This window comes from Zootoca vivipara, chromosome 8 (assembly GCF_965207765.1).
Source record: "Zootoca vivipara chromosome 8, rZooViv2.hap1.1, whole genome shotgun sequence".
Classification (NCBI taxonomy): Eukaryota; Metazoa; Chordata; class Lepidosauria; order Squamata; family Lacertidae; genus Zootoca; species Zootoca vivipara.
In genome coordinates this window covers 41,276,914-41,294,391 of record NC_142591.1, presented here as the reverse complement: position 1 = coordinate 41,294,391, position 17,478 = coordinate 41,276,914, and the positions used below count along the sequence as shown (strand labels likewise).

Below are 17,478 nucleotides of genomic sequence, written 5' to 3'. Positions count from 1 at the left end.
ATTCGTACCATCTCCATCTCTGTATAACAAACGTTATGAAGCTGAAAATGTTGGTTCAGCTCCATGCAGCAATTTTAGGGGCAATTACTTCTTCAGCCGACACTGAAATTACAATTTTTCAGGCATCACGTCAGCTGTGAATATTTTGGAGCACAGTGGATATGCTATTTTTATATAACAGAACCCTTCAACCCACCTTCCTTTCTTTTCTTTTCTTTTCTTTCTTTCTTTCTTTCTTTCTTTCTTTCTTTCTTTCTTTCTTTCTTTCTTTCTTTCTTTCTTTTGTTGCTTAAATATCTATTATTGGCCTAGAGTGCTAACTGCCCAAGATCTATTACTTACCAGCTTATTTGATGGTCAGAGAAGCAGCACATTATCCCACTTCATGGAAGAATTCGTCAATAGGCAGAATACAAATAGTGCAGGTAGAAGTGTGAAAAATGCTTTGGTTTTTTTTTAGAACATTATGACTCATATTTTATCCATCCAAAGTATGGGTGAGAAAAGTGAGAATTATTTAGAGATAAATGAATCATATGCACCAAATATGCACATTGGTAAAACTAGAAAAGGAAACAGAGCAATAAAACCTTGAATATGCAGCTATATTGAATAGGATTTTAGTGAACAACTCACAACACAATTGTCATGCTCCTACACAGAAGAAAGTCCTATTGAGGTCTATGGGACTTACTCCCAAGAAAGGGTATTACAGGCTCAATCGTAAAGTCAAATATTGAGCTTAGTTGTTTACTTTTTTGCTGTAACAATACACACAAAAGGACACCATATAATTATTGCATGTTTGGATTACGCATCTAAATTGCCTCTAGAACAGAAAATTTCTAAACATAATGTAGTATTGAACAACCCCCCTCCAAAAGGAAGTTGGACAAACGAGGCTGCAATTCTGTATCCACTTAACAGAGAATAAAATCCCCTGAATTTAGTGGGGCTTACTGCTGAATATGCATGTATAGGATTGCATTGTTATTCTCTTACACACACACACTTTAAAAAAGAAGAAAACTGACATATATTGTTCCCTTACAGATTTTACCCACAATATAACAGAGTTGGAGGCATTCAGCAATACGTCTAATTCTAAGTAGGCTTGTTATCATTAGAAAAATAAGCATTATGTGTGTAATCCTATATGGTTACTCAGAAGAAAGTTTTATTTAGTTCAAAGGGGCTAACTCCCAGGAAAGTGAGTATTTGATTGCCATCTTAAAAATGGCTTCTGAGCAAAATTTAGAAATAATTTTAGTCACCATGGTGTTTGGTTTTAAAAAAAAGAAAAATAGTGAATAGTATATGTGGCATAAAATTCAAAATGTCAGGGCCAGATTTTGCCTCATTATCATCAATGTCACTGCCATTTTTCTATTCTTTACTTGATTTCATGCTGTTAAACCTCTTATCTGTGCATCAGTGTGATCAGGATTATTCAGCAGTGGCAGCTGCTGAATAAGGCCAAAGCATTTCAGTTGATTTCTGAAACAACTGTATTTCTAACCTCTTTTGACCCACTCTACAGACTAAACAGGAGTTCAAAATTTAATTCCCAATCTTGTTCAATGTTTTTGTCACTCACAATAATGTTAAGCTAAAAATGTGTCAGTGTTAAAACATTGATTTCCTTCCTCTCCCCTCCCCCCCTTTAGAAATGCATTTATGCTGTGATCTATAAAGAGACACTAATATGATCAACTTACAGGGATCAACAACATATGTGGTGTTGCTTACATTACAAGAGCAAATAATGAAGCTATATTTAGACTCTTATAAAACATTCTGAGTATTTGGGCGATGGTAACCATTACATACATAAAGACTTAAGTAGATACAGTGAAATTAAAAATAGAAGCATTGGGGTTCGGGAACCATTCTCCATCTAAACATATCCATATATGAATTAATATAAGGCACAGATACTAGTAGTAACATGAAATAAGGGCTTTCTAGTAATAAACATTGTTCTTTCACGTGGGTGGTGGAAGGATGCGGGTGGCGCTGTGGGTTAAACCACAGAGTCTAGGGCTTGCCGATCAGAAGGTTGGCGGTTTGAATCCCTGCAACGGGGTGAGCTCCTGTTGCTCGGTCTGTGGTCCTGCCAACCTAGCAGTTCGAAAGCACGTCAAAGTGCAAGTAGATAAATAGGTGCCGCTTCAGCGGGAAGGTAAATGGTGTTTCCGTGTGCTGCTCTGGTTCGCCAGAAGCGGCTTAGTCATGCTGGCCACATGACCTGGAAGCTGTATGCCAGCTTAATGCGAGATGAGCGCTGCAACCCCAGAGTCAGTCAGGGGTCCCTCTATCTTTACCTTTTAGTAATAAACATTGTACTGTTCAAGTGCAAGCTCAGATATGGCACAAAATCTGCTTTGGCCTGTGAAATAATGTGTCTGTCTGTCTGGGAGGGGTGCAGTGACTCTTACAAGTGCTGCTCCAAGACTCTTAGCATGCTTAATACCCTGGCTGGCTGTGACATGAGGAGGGGGACAAAAAACTACGAGGGAAGTGGAATTGAATGAGTGCCCTGGGAGTCGGCAGCACCAGCTGGCTGGAAACCTTAACAAGAACACTCCACACCACAACATTTCGTAGGGCATCTGACTTGGCTCACCAGTTCTTTAACTGCATTAGAAAAATGGATAAGGAAATGGGTGTTGCAAAATATATCAGAGTTTATGTTCTAAACAGGTCACAGATCCATTCACTGAAGTCAATAAATAATTGCAGGCAGTAAGTTCAGCATTATCCACAAGTGCAATCAGCTGTTTGTGTAATATTACTGAAGACTCAAGAACTTTCCTGACACAGGCAAAATGCACATTGAATCTGCTGATACAGCTTTTAAAGTTTGTACTCTGATCATTATTAGCCATTGATGCACCATAACCCTATCCAGTCTGCAGATTTCCCTTTGGAAACAACACCCTTCAGCAGAATCCTTGCCCAACCTTTTCTAGGCTTGCAATTAGCCGGCCCAGTTGACTGATTTCTGACTAGTCCCTCACTCCCCTTGTCTTTAGCATACTTTAGCATATTGAAATGCAACTGCCCATATGCTATTTGTACTATACATCTAACAACGTACTCTGACAGTGAGCAATTAGCTTGGGCAGCCACAGCCTATAATGCCACACAAGCAGTGTGAGGAACAACTGTGTTCTACAGAGAGAAAGATAAACAGGCACTCTTGGAAGTGGTCCAACTTTAAGAAGAAGAACCCCAAAGTGAGCTTACTAAAAAAAGAATCCTAATTACTGCTGCAGATAAGGCAGGCCCTTTAGAGTTTACTCTTCAGCCCCCTCACAGCTAAAGTAGCTGAAGACTGCTATGTTTATTAGTTAATGTTTCTCCAATTCAGTCATTCTTTTAATTCCTATTTGTAGTAGCTAAGCTGAGGTGAGGAAGCAATCTAGGCAAGAAGCAAGTGTTAAATGAAATATATTTTCCTACCTAGCTAACTTTATTTTCATTTCCTTACCATTTCCCTGGAATATCAAGCTGTATGGAAGGAATCACATATTTACTAGAATTGAAATATTTACATTTTTTTAAAAAATGTAATGAATGTAAATCCATTAAATGAAAATTTAGAGTTTGTATGTGTGTATGTTTGTGTGTGTTTACCAGTTGAAAATGTAAAAGACTTTGCTGCTACCTAGTAACTTTTTCTTTTATTTTTTTTACAAATACTCCATAACTTTTAACAAAGTGACAAATGGAAGACAGAATGGATACAACAGTGGATTGAAGAGGGAGAGGGAGAGATATTATGGTTAACAACAATATCTTCATTACTGTATTACCAAAAAAAAGAAGAGTATGCATTTTGGCAAAACAAATACTGAAACTTGCTTCACAATTTGGAAGGAGGCAGTCTATGCATTAAAACTTTATTTATTTAACCTACAAATTCATCACTAAAAAGGGGAATACTTTCATATATGATTAATATAGCCAATAGTAAGTCCATACCACCTAAAAGTCAACAGTTTATTCTTGTAAAGCAAATCATCTCTCTCTTACGCACATGCACACACACACACACACACACACACACACACACACACGCCTGTTAAGGCCATTTCCTACTGCTTATGTTTCTATCAATGCTGTGACTCCAACCTTCTTATACTGTAGTGTCTAATAATTGTTGTCATCTTATTGTTGTTGTCCCACAGATGGCGCCACAGAGTGCCTACGGTCTCTCCATACATTAGAGCACTATAACTCCTGGTGGGTGAGACAGCAAGAATCTTGTGTGTCAACTCATTCCAGAAGAGAATCAATCCACAATCCAGCCCAGCACCTGGCCAAGATCTAGGAGTTTAGCTTGCTTCGGTCCTGTCCCGCTTAAGGAAATAACTGGAATCACAATACAACCTAAGCAGTGGAACTGTGGAGAATTCACACAGTACAATCTGGCTTTTCCCCTCCCCTCTTCTCTTGACAGAAAAAATCCACACTCCCTGAATGGTTTTCTCTAATATTCTGGGGAGGACAAAGAGGAAAATGGTGATACTAATAGACTTTGATCTTTCCCCAGTGCTTACCCATGGTTGCATCCCTCGCATTCTATCCTATACAGACATATGCTAAAACCAAACTCATCCGTCCTAGTGCTGACCTGGACGTAGCCAAAATAGCACCATTCACACACAAAGGAGAGGCATCAGCAGTATGGGGAAACCCCAAGGTTTGCAGTCTTGCATAAGAGAGGAAAATAGCTTTGGGAGAGGAAGCCCAAAACAGCTAAATGAGGACTACTGAGGGGAATGCTGGTAGGCTGTTGGTGAAGGGGAGGATACAATAAAATGGAGCATCGAGGCTGAAATCCTGGACAGAAGCACCGCGCACTGCTGCAACATTTTGTTGCAGTTCTGATCAGCCTTGTTTTGCAGTCATTCATTTCCTACCATCCCTTTCCATCGATCCTTGTACTGAATATTACAGATCGCCTACAGTACAAATGCGAATTTACTTAAAATAAAAATAAAAAGAGGGATGGAAATATGCAGAGCGCTTGCTTCCCGTTCCCGCGCACATCTCACGGAGAGCAGAGGGAGGTGAACACCTGCTCGAATGAAGCAAATATCAACATCTGCCAGAGTTCAGCATGCAGGTTAAAAAGCCCTTTGGAAAGAGGTGAACGAAGTAAAGAGATCCTCACCCTTTCAGCTGTGCTCCACAAGCGCTACAAAAAGCAAAACGCGAAGCTTCCTCGCCGGTTTCCGAGAAACAGACGGGCGAACAGCAAGTCCCTCCCGGAGCTAAAGTTCCTTCTCCTGCTGCTGCTACTGCGCTCCCGGCTTGGCGATTCCAGCAACGGGCTCGTCCCCTTTTTGGAAGAGCGGGGAGCGCAGAAGGGGCAGGAAGCAGGCGAGGGACTACGCTGGGCAGGGCTGGCAATGAGAAGCATCCAGGACGGCAGGGCTGCGGCTGCGGCTGGGTGGGGACAGTACTCCGAGAGGATTACACACACACACTCACGCGCACACACAGAGCCGAGCGCCGACCTGGGAAGGGTGGGGGAAGAGCGCGAGCGAGCGGGAGGCTAATGGACTTCTTAAGCTCGGCGCGCGCGGCCGGAGAGACTCGCTGAGGGGAACAGACGCTCCGCAGAAGCCCGCCCGCCCGCCCTCGGAGGAGCTGCGGGAAGCCGGGCGGCGGCGGCGGAGAGCACCCCCCCCCCCGCTGCTCTTCTGATAGATATCTCGCTCCCTTCACCGCCTCCTTGCCGGACAGAGACGCAGTAGGGCGGCGAGAGCGGCATCTGTCCCTCGCCCAGCCCTTCCCGCTGACCTCAAACCAAGGGCAGCAGCCGCTCTCCCGCGACGCATCGAGCAGAAGCCGCTCGGGTCCGCCGCCCTCCCTCCCTCGCGCACGCGGGAGAGTTGGCCGCGCGGGACAGGAGCAAGAAGCGGCGAGGCGCCTCACCTGAGAGACCCGCCGCCAGCAGCAGCGGCCGCCGAGAGTCCCGCTCAGCCCCCGCTGGCCGCTTAGTCCTGGTAAAGTAGCGCGGGCGCCAGCCGGCGGCAGCTTTCGCCCAAGCTCCGAGGAACCAGGGTGGCGGGGCTCCGGGGCGCGCTTGGAAACCCTTCAGGACGGCGGGAGAACGAGCGAGCGAGCAGCCAAACCGGGCGGCTTCTCCTGACGCTCCTTTCCCCACCTGCAGCAGCAGCGCTCGCAGCCCTGGGAGCCCGCCTGCCTGACAGAGCGACCCGAGCGCCGTAGCCACGCCCCTGCTCTCCAAAACGCCTCCCCATTGGTGCGCCCTCGGATTCCCACTGGCCGCCTCGCCCCGCCGCCTCCCCCCCCCCCGGTGTGCGCAGTCTGGACGCCGCTGCTTTCCGCAGGGAGAGGAGAGATTCTGATGGGCAGCCAGCCCTGGAGCAGACCTGTCGGGCCATTTGCTCGCGATGATGGATGGCTCTTTGGGACGGAAGAAGCGAAAGCTAAATGGAACTTTTATAGTGCTGGGAGAGGAGGAAGGCTGCAGAGCGAACTCTGCTCGTCTCGCTTCCAGAGGTTGCTGAAGTGCAGCAGCACCCACCACCCCTAGCCAGAGGCATAACTAGATTCTCTTGCACCTTTGGCAAAGAGAGCACGTGGCTCCTAGTCACACTGAGCCAAAGTGGAGGGGCGATATTTTTGCAGCCCTCCCCTGGACCTGCGCCCTTGGTGGGGACCAACCTGACCAACTCCTAGGTACGCCCTTGCCCATTGGCAATGCCGACTGGCGAGGATGGGGTCCTTCCAGTGGCGTAGCGTGGGTTGTCAGCACCCGGGGCAAGGCAAGTAATTTGCGCCCCCTAACCCGTGGATTTTAGCACTCGAGTCTCTTCCACTAGATAGTTAAAGAAACCCTTACCCATCCCAAACATACCAAACAATCCATTGTATATACGGTAGCCAGGCCCTACGTTACAACCACATCTGTTCCAACTCTACAGACAGAGACTCTCACCTAAGAGATCTACAGCAAACCTTTTTAGAACTAAAATATCCACCTGATGTTGTTAAACAACAGATCAACAGAGCCAGACTGATATCCAGAGAGAACTTGCTGCAAGACAGACCCAAAAAAGAAAATAACAGAACACCACTAGTAATCACATACAGCTCCCAAGTTAAAACAGTACAACGCATCATCAGAGATCTACAACCTCTCCTAGACAATGACAGTTCTCTTTCTCAAGCTCTGGGAGGATGACCTTTCATTGCCTACAGACAGGCACCCAATCTTAAACAACTCCTCACCCACAATAACACAACCACCGACTTAACATGGACACTGGTACCAGAGCCTGCAATAAACCCAGATGCCAACTTTGCTGCCACATACACCCGGACAACACCATTACTAGCCCCAACAACATCCAACATACCATCTCAGGACTATTTAATTGCTCATCTTCTAACATTGTATATGCCATCAAATGCCAACAGTGCCTTTCAGCTCTCTATATTGGACAAACAGGCCAAACCCTACACCAAAGGATAAATGCACATAAATCTGACATCAGGAATTACAAGACAGAGAAACCAGTAGACCACTTCAATCTCCCAGGACATTCTATACAAGATCCCAAAGTAGCAGTCTTATTACAAAAGTTCCTCTCGGCGTACCTTACCTTTCCCCCTTCCTTCACGACTCTTGATCCGACGGGAGCAACTCCGCTGGGCGCTCCAAACTCCAGGCAGGCAGGCCAGGCCCAGGCCATGTACACTCCATGAATGAGCATTCCTCCCCATAAATTAGAATTTTAACATTTGAAAAGACCCTCTGATTATTATGAAAGCCGCCCAATACAATGCAAGCTTATCCAGAAGGTGGTAGATGGCTTAGGTTCCAAGCAAGTGTGTCTAGGATTGGAACCTGATTCTGCAATAGTACATATTGTCAATAATGCCTAGAGGGTGAATATATGGAGCTGACCATAGGAGCCAACTTCTAGGGGCCGAGGTCCCAGCCCCCCCCAATAGCTGTCAAGTTTTCCCTTTACTCACGAGGAAGCCTATTCAGCATAAGGGAATTTCCCTTTAAAAAGGAAGAACTTGACAGCTATGCCCCAAGATGTTGATGGGCATTGCCATTCAAACAGTGCGTGCGCACCATGTCTTATGATCAATTGTGCGGGGCTGGGCTTACCTGCCCCCCCCCATATTTTATTCAAGTTGGCATCCCTGTATTCTCTCTCTCTCTCTCTCTCTCTCTCTCTCTCTCTCTCTCTCTCTCATCTCCACCAGGGCACTGGCAAGAACGATTTCGCCCCCTCCCACTTGCTGAAAAGGTCCTAGGTGTGCGAGCCTTATCGAGCATGCCAGGCCAGGGCAGATCTTTGAGCCACTGGCTTCATTCATTTTAGTTGAGGGGAAATCCGTGCCCGGCGTGGTTTGATTTCTCAGCCGGAACTTGCTTCCAAGCTTCCGGAGTTCGGTGCTAGGCGACACATATGCAATAAAGAAAGAAGAGTGCTCTTGGGCATGTGCAGAGGGCTTTTGGCTCTTAACACAGGTCGGGGTGTGTGTGTGTGTTTCCAGCGATGGCTTAAGAGTTCGGCTCTTTACGCTGGAGATGCTAAGAGCAAAATGTCCAAACCGAAAAGAAGGGGGGCGGGGCGGAGGGAACACCACTGGAGAACATACGTCAGTGGTTTCGAAATAAAGGGGAACCCGGCAAGTTTCAAAGGCACGTTCTGCAGCAAAGGGACGGTCTGTTAGAGCGGCAACTTCCTTGAAAGAAAGGCGTCTCTCCTGTGCACGTAGCAGCTCTCGCTCTCTTCAGGCATCCTGCGCCAAACCCGGACAAGCCGCTCCACAAGCGCGCCTGTGGACTCTGCCGGGCGCACGTGCACTGCGGCTGGCCGACGGGCGCTGGGCTGCTGGCTGGCTGGCGCAGGCGCACAGCGCGTCTGTGCACTCTGCCGGGCGCACGCGCACAGCGCCCCTGTAGACTGTGCCAGGCGCCGCCGCGGGCGCCGCGTGGCTGGCGAGCGGGCACCGCGGGCGCGGCCCGGCGCCCTGGTTATTTGTGCCACCGAGCCTTGTCCTGGGCAGAGAGCTGCGAGCGCGCCCTCCCCAGATGTTGCGCCCGGGGCCTTGGCCCCCTTGGCACCCCCCACGCTACGCCACTGGGTCCTTCTGGTTGCAGCTCCTTGCCACACAGGTAGAAAGGGACAGCTAGGATAGTCCGGAGTCGCTACTAACCTTCCTTTCCTTTTCCAACGACATCACAGATTTCCCCATTTTCCTCAATGTGTAAAGCAGAGATGGAAAACCGATGCTGTTGGGCTCCAGTCAGCATAGCCCACCGGAAATACATCTGGAGGGCCACAGTTGTGTGCTTGCAAGATGACTGCAGCCAAGGGATACCTTTTCCCACACATTTTATAAGCTCCCCTCCTGGCTTCGCAAATGGTGCAAACAGGAACGGTTTGGATTCCTAGATCACGGTCTGCAGTTTCTTGAAGATGGACTTCTGGCAAGTGATGGACTGCACCTCACAAAAGTTGGGAGGAATGTTTTTGCCACAAAACTCAAAAACCTCATCAGGAGGGCTTTAAACTGACTTATGTGGGGGAGGGAGACAGTGGTCCTGAAGGTAGGAGTCTATCAAATGCTGAAGATGATCATCCAAATGTCAAGGACCAAATGGAGCAAGCAGCATGCAGACCTAGTGGTGGGACGAAAATATCCTTAAATAAGAGACATGGGGGAATGATCAACGGTCTTCAATGTCTGTATACTAATGCACAGAGCATGGGAAATAAACAAGATGAACTTGAGCTCTTGGTACAGCAAACTAAATATGACATAATAGGCATCACTGAAACCTGGTGGGATGAGTCTCATGACTGGAATGTAGTAATAGAGGGATACAATCTATTTAAGAGAAATAGACCAAACAGGAAAGGAGGAGGAGTAGCTTTATATGTTAGGGATATGTATACCTGTGAAGAGATCCAGGATTTAAAACTTCAAAGCCAAATTGAGAGTATCTGGGTCAAAATTAAGGGAGAGAAAAACAACAGTGATCTCATTGTGGGAGTTTACTATAGATCCCCAAGCCAAACTGAGGACACAGATGATGCCTTCCTGGAACAGATGGCCAAGCATTCCAAAGGAAGTGAGATAGTAGTAATGGGGGATTTCAACTATCCTGATATTTGTTGGATGTCAAACTCAGCCAAGAGCATAAGGTCGAACAGATTCCTCACTGGCCTTGCAGACAACTTCATTGTCCAGAAAGTGGGAGAAGCAACAAGAGGATCAGCCATTTTAGATCTGGTCCTAACCAATAGTGATGACTTGGTTAGTGGGGTAGAAGTGGCAGGATCATTAGGTGGGAGTGACCATGCTCTTCTGGAGTTTATTATCCAGCGGAAAGGAGCAACCAAGCATACTAAGGTCCAAATTCTAGACTTTAAGAAAGCCAACTTCAGAAAACTTAGGGAAACGCTGGGTGAAATCCCATGGACAGTAATACTAAAAGGGAAGGGAGTTTATGATGGTTGGGAGTCTGTTAAAAGGGAGATATTAAAAGCACAACTTCAGGCAATACCAATGAGACGGAAACATGGAAGGTGCCTAAAGAAGCCAGGCTGGCTATCTAAAGAACTTTTGACTGAGTTAAGATTTAAAAGGGATATGTACAAAAAATGGAAAAGGGGGGAAATCTCCAGAGAGGAATTCAAACATATAGCCAGCACGTGTAGAGACAAAGTCAGAAAAGCTAAAGCACAGAATGAACTCAGGCTCGCTAGAGAGGTTAAAAGCAACAAAAAGGGCTTTTATGGGTATGTCCGTAGCAAAAGGAAAAACAAGGAAACAGTGGGGTCACTCAGAGGAGAAGATGGTGAAATGCAAACAGGGGACAGAGAAAGGGCAGAACTCCTCAATGCCTTCTTTGCCTCAGTCTTCTCCAAGAAAGAAAACAACGCCCGACCTGAAGAATATGGAGCAGATGATTCAGCAGGGGAAACACAGCCCAGAATAAGTAAGGAGGTAGTACAAGAATACTTGGCTAGTTTAGATGTATTCAAGTCTCCAGGGCCAGATGAACTACATCCAAGAGTATTAAAAGAACTGGCAGAGGTGATTTCAGAACCACTGGCAATAATCTTTGAAAATTCCTGGAGAACAGGCGAAGTTCCAGCAGACTGGAGGAGGGCAAATGTTGTCCCTATTTTCAAAAAGGGGAAAAGAGAGGACCCAAACAATTACCGCCCAGTCAGCCTGACATCAATACCAGGAAAGATTCTAGAGCAGATCATTAAGCAAACAGTCTGTGAGCACCTAGAAAGAAACTCTGTGATCACCAAAAGTCAGCATGGGTTCCTGAAAAATAAGTCATGTCAGACTAATCTGATCTCATTTTTTGACAGGATTACAAGCCTGGTAGATGAAGGGAACGCTGTGGATGTAGCCTATCTTGATTTCAGCAAGGCCTTTGACAAGGTGCCCCATGATATTCTTGTAAAGAAGCTGGTAAAATGTGGGCTAGACAATGCTACCATTCAGTGGATTTGTAACTGGCTTACTGACCGAACCCAAAGGGTGCTCATCAATGGCTCATCCTCATCCTGGAGAGTAGTGACTAGTGGGGTGCCACAGGGTTCTGTCTTGGGCCCAGTCTTGTTCAACATCTTTATCAATGACTTGGATGATGGGCTTGAGGGCATCCTGAGCAAGTTTGCAGATGACACCAAATTGGGAGGGGTGGCTAACACCCCAGAGGACAGGATCACACTTCAGAATGACCTTAACAGATTAGACAACTGGGCCAAAGCAAACAAGATGAATTTTAACAAGGAGAAATGTAAAGTACTACACTTGGGCAAAAAAAATGAAAGGCACAAATACAGGATGGGAGACACCTGGCTTGAGAGCAGTACATGTGAAAAGGATCTAGGAGTCTTGGTAGACCACAAACTTGACATGAGTCAGCAGTGTGATGCAGCAGCTAAAAAAGCCAATGCAATTCTGGGCTGCATCAATAGGAGTATAGCATCTAGATCAAGGGAAGTAATAGTACCACTGTATTCTGCTCTGGTCAGACCTCACCTGGAGTACTGTGTCCAGTTCTGGGCACCACAGTTCAAGAAGGATACTGATAAGCTGGAACGTGTCCAGAAGAGGGCAACCAAAATGGTCAAAGGCCTGGAAACGATGCCTTATGAGGAACGGCTTAGGGAGCTGGGTATGTTTAGCCTGGAGAAGAGAAGGTTAAGGGGTGATATGATAACCATGTTCAAATATATAAAAGGATGTCATATAGAGGAGGGAGAAAGGTTGTTTTCTGCTGCTCCAGAGAAGCGGACACAGAGCAATGGATTCAAACTACAAGAAAGAAAATTCCACCTAAACATTAGGAAGAACTTCCTGACAGTAAGAGCTGTTCGGCAGTGGAATTTGCTGCCAAGGAGTGTGGTGGAGTCTCCTTCTTTGGAGGTCTTTAAGCAGAGGCTTGACAGGCATCTGTCAGGAATGCTTTGATGGTGTTTCCTGCTTGGCAGGGGGTTGGACTGGATGGCCCTTGTGGTCTCTTCCAACTCTATGATTCTATGATTCTATGATTCCTAGAGTCACACAGCCTGTGCCACAGAGAGGAAGCAAGTGATCACATTCATGCAGAGCACATGTTAAGAAATTGAGCAAAGCCATTGCCTCTGTATTAAATTATATGGCCAAGGAGTTAGGCTTCTGGTAAATGCTGGCCCATTAAACACGGAGGGAACACAGAGGCTAAGACTATCCCCAAGATCAATCCATTAATTCATGGCAGAGAACTCAAAACATACAGAGCAAACTTCCACAGGGCCTGCCTACCTTTTGCCTGCTATCAACTCTCCCTTTACCACCACAGTAGTCAGCAGGCCCTTCTGCCTGCAACTCCTTGACCTACAGGTAAAAAGGGGCAGCTAGCATAGCCCTGCTGCTTTCCCCTGCAGCTGCTGTTTTGACACCACTTCCATACAGGGATCAAGCAAGAACGTTGCACTCCCTTCCTATGATCAGTGTCTTGTTAACTAGTCTAAAACTTGGTGGCTATATGCAGCATGTGGCCATTTCAAACGTTGCAATCTTGCTTTACATACCCACATCTTGGGCTTTCCTTGATCACTGTATGTGAGTGCAGTCCATGTGTGAACAAAATTAACAGTCACACACAATAAAGCGTTTGTCTTTCTTGTCTGTCAATGGGTGCCCTTGGTATAGGAAGAAATGGGAATCTCCCACACACAAAAAGCTGGCAGTTCAACTTGGGTTGGACTGATGGGGTAACACCAGGGAATTATTCTAGGTTTGTGCCTATGTAAATGAAATCAACTTGTACTTTGTTCTGTGTTGCTAAGAGAGCCTTGCAGCTTTCTCAGGGACCTGTCTCAATACAGAAATAGGATGCTCTAGAAAAGCAGCAAGGATTTGATTTTTCTCTGCCCACGCTTTAATGCTGTTTAATTCTTCTTGGTAATGGCATTCTAGATGTATAATGGGAAGGGCTAGGTCAGTAGTTGGCTTGCTTTGGTTTTATTTTATTTAAGATTCTATTGAGAAATCAGAACATCCAGGCACTACTTCAGTCTTCTGGAGCAGGTACAGGAAAGTCAATACCTTGAAGACAAGTTTTCCAGCAACCCTTCCTCCCTTTCTCCAGTGAAGTTTGATTTTAGTAAAAGAGACCCCTTCCTCACCCTGATTTATCAACTGCTAGTTAAAATAATTGGATTGGACTGATGGGGTAACACCAGGGATGAAGGCTCCAATACTTTGGCCACCTCATGAGAAGAGAAGAATCCTTGGAAAAGACCCTGATGTTGGGAAAGATTGAGGGCACTAGGAGAAGGGGACGACAGAGGACGAGATGGTTGGACAGTGTTCTCGAAGCTACGAACATGAGTTTGACCAAACTGCGGGAGGCAGTGCAAGACAGGAGTGCCTGGCGTGCTCTGGTCCATGGGGTCACGAAGAGTCGGACACGACTAAACGACTAAACAACAACAACAAAGTTAAAATAATTATTGAATTCCTTAATAAAAGAAAAAAGAAACCAACTTAACTGGTAGGTAGATTGTTGCCTACAATATCAATAGTCTTCTATTTTATTCTAGGTATGTCCATGTTCCCCATAGGTGTATATTCTGGATCCCTACTGAGTGAAATAGCTTAATCATCCTGCAGCAACACACAGTCTTTCTTTCCTTTGCAGAGACAACACTGAGTAGGTTAATGATATCCATTGATTGATCTGTGCAGACAGTGACCACAAAGGAAAGCACCGTCTACTTTGCAATTGCTAATAAGCAGGAAAGATAAGGCACCATAAAGCTGCTGAGCTGACATAGTAGGGAGGCAAAGGAGAAGGGAAATTCATTTTGCCACCCTTACAGACTTTCAGCAGTGCAAAGCCACCTTCTGCCCCCTCAGTCCTTCTCTTTGCCAGTGCTGAGGTTTGCTCTAATTTGGAAAAATAAGTGCTTTGTGCTTCAGAATATTCACAGCCTTATAAGACTGGCTGTGACCTGGGTATTGTCTAGTCCACTCATGTGCATTGAAAGAGAATCTCTATACCCTATGCCCCAACATTAGTCTTTATCAACTTGATTCTAGCGTGCAACAACTAGCAGAGTAACTACCGGTATGATACTCTGGTATCCTTCACAAAAAGCTGTAACTCAAGAGATGGAGCAAGTGCTTTGCATAAACATAGCTGCCAAGTTTTCCCTTTTCTTGCGAGGAAGCCTATTCAGCATAAGGGAAAATCCCTTAAAAAGGGGATAACTTGGCAGCTATGTGCATAAACCAGTTCTCCCTCCTCCAATCTTCAATTAAAGGCACCCTGTGTCATTGTCCAATCGTATGCAGGAAGGAAAATCTCCCCACAAAAGATGGGAGCCAAGGAGTGCTGTTGACAACTTGTAGTGTCCATTTGTGCTCATCGATGAATCAGTGCATGAGCCCCAGGGGCTGGATCATATTATGCAAATATTAGTTGCTTTAGAAATACCTACTTAGAGTTTCAAAATAAAATGTCAACCTCTAGGTTTTCCCCGCTTGTACAGCATGAAAGAAAATGTCACTGATTTGAATTTGATGTAGGAATAACAGCTTTTATGCCATGGAATGTTTTCCTTCTCTGCTCAGTGGTATTTGATTTCTGAAGGAGTAAAAAATGGTTCTCTAGGGACAATTATATATTTGAGATAGGAAGATGTGGTAGACCAAGCAGCTTATGGAGTGATTGCGCGAAGTATAGAAAATTTGCTGGTATAACACAGCTGCAAAATAGCTAAGTGAGACAAAGTATATTCTGCACTGAAAAGTTCTATAGGCCTGACTTAACGATAATAATGAATGTGAGAAGACATCGTGCATCTCCTTTAAAGCTGAGAAAGCTAGAACTATTATGCAGTATAATTTCTTTTTAATGCAAGACTTTTACAGCAAGATGAAATAAAATAAAACTCCTGTTATTTATCACAAGGTATTCAGAATCATGGTTTGGTGAAATCTCATTTGCGGAAACCCTTCCTTTTCACCAGCACTAATCCCTACACATGTGAACACATTATTTCCCCCCCAGATCTGCTTAGAAGAATGGATGAGACTTACAACATGACAATCTGTGATCACACCCAATTTTTATTTTAAAACATGTGAAATCTGGACCTGCTTTAAGAAATAAAGAGGCGGCTAATATTTTTGTGAATAGCATTCATAAATTTTCTCAGCCTGACAAATTTTATGGTTAAACTGGTCTGATTTCTCCAAGTGTATCGTTTTGGCTGGTTGGCATCTGTCTGTCTCAGGAGACAATGGAGGAGTGCGCCTTGTGGGGCGAGGTCAAGCTGTTGGAAGGTTACAGTGCCTGCTGTGGCTGGAGACCGATGGAGGAGAGACATCTGCAGCTGGGGCAGATGAAGGTGTCCAGTTGTGCTGCTGCAGATGCACCATGGCGTATCTTCTCTCAGCGCTGCTCCCTTCAGCCATTCCTAAAATTCACAAAATGTCTTCACAAAATGTATCGTTATTTCAGTGCAGAGCATGAGAATCATACTATGCAATTGATTGTCTTGGGTTTCTTTCTAGTGTTATTTGGCTACTGCAGAACAAACAGCTTCCCGAGGTATATTTTAATGTCTGTGGCATCTGTGGCATGAGAAGGCATACTTGTTGATGGAAACTCTTCCTCTTTTTTCATCTTCTCAGTCTACCCTCTTGCCTTCTGTATTGAAGATTATGAGGCCATTCTCAGAACAGGCCACTGCCTTTTTGCTACCATTATCACATGTGCTGCCATTTGTGTACTAAGAGGTCCAGATGCTTGTGACAGCTTGATTTCCTGGAGCAACCTACAAGGACACTGCAAGAAAGGCAAAATGCTTTAGCTTCAGTGACACGGAGGGGGAAATATTCTGCAGCGTGACAGTAGCAATGCTACAATTTCGTAACACTTTCATCTCAAATGTTTGCTTTTCTTTAGCTTCTGACAGCCTTAAGTATCACCCTTTCAGCTAAATTTCTTCTCCAGGCTGGAGAGATTTATACTTGTATACATTTAAACTGACTGTTTTTTATCAGATGTTTTGTTTGTTTATGTTACATTTTTTCTACAGTTAAAGAGGATAAGATGACTGTTATTGACTATGCCAATGTTTCTCAAACTTGGGTCCTCAGCTGTTGTTGGACTACAACTCCCATCATCCCTGACCATTGGGTCCTGTTAAGTAGGGATGATGGGAGTTGTAGTCAAACAACAGCTGGAGACTCAAGTATGAGAAACACTGGGCTGTATCATTAAATGCTGCATGTGTGTATTGTAAATCAGGGATGGAAAACTGTGACCCTCTAGGTGCTGCTGGTCTATAGTTTCTTTGATCCCTGACCATTGGCCATACCGGCTGGGGCTGATGACCAGGGCTGAGTCTAACAAGATCTGGAGCTTGGCCATCCCTGTCTTAAACCATGATTCTTAAAGTTTAAGGAAGATCTCTATATACAAAACTGCAAGCACTAATTAGGAGAACTCTGGAATTCTTCTTGAACTCCAAACCTCAATTTAGGTGTCTTGTTTGGATGAAAACGTGGGAGTGGTGCTTCCACTCTACCAAATCAGAGGAACACAAGCAATTGTCTGGATAATACGCCTTCCTACTCCTGCTGATTAGGAGTGCTTGGAATTCAAGACAACAAATGCTTCCCTCCCCTATAGGATTTCCTCTGCAGTTTTATTCTCAGGACCTTCACATGGAGTTGCAGTACAATGACAGTTAGAAGAAAGGACTAGTGAGTACTATCAACTTTCCCCCATAATAATGCACGCCATCTGAGAATAAAGCAGCTAAGGGGAAAGTATGTCTAGATATTCTTTTCTGTGAATTGCCAGGTAGGGCAGGGCATGAAAGAGTTCACAGACTCATCAGGATTTAAAAAGTTTTGTGACATGGAGCTCAAGATGGATAA

At 45.2% G+C, this 17,478-nt stretch overlaps 1 protein-coding gene and 1 pseudogene across 6 annotated transcripts in view; one reads left to right on the top strand and one right to left on the bottom strand.

The window, feature by feature from the left end:
* Nucleotides 1-6,206, bottom strand: part of EPB41L3 (erythrocyte membrane protein band 4.1 like 3) — a 132,782-nt gene extending 126,576 nt beyond the window's left edge. For 5 of the 6 annotated variants that reach the window (XM_088675360.1, XM_088675375.1, XM_088675395.1 and 2 more), the window contains exon 1: nt 5,950-6,206. The gene's annotated coding sequence lies outside the window, so the exon portion shown is untranslated. Of the gene's footprint in view, nt 1-5,182; nt 5,331-5,949 lie in introns of those variants that run through there. The other variant, XM_088675373.1, reaches the window with a different exon arrangement.
* LOC118090173 (A-kinase anchor protein 7-like) overlaps nt 1-17,478 on the top strand; it is a 73,211-nt pseudogene that overhangs the window by 1,172 nt on the left and 54,561 nt on the right.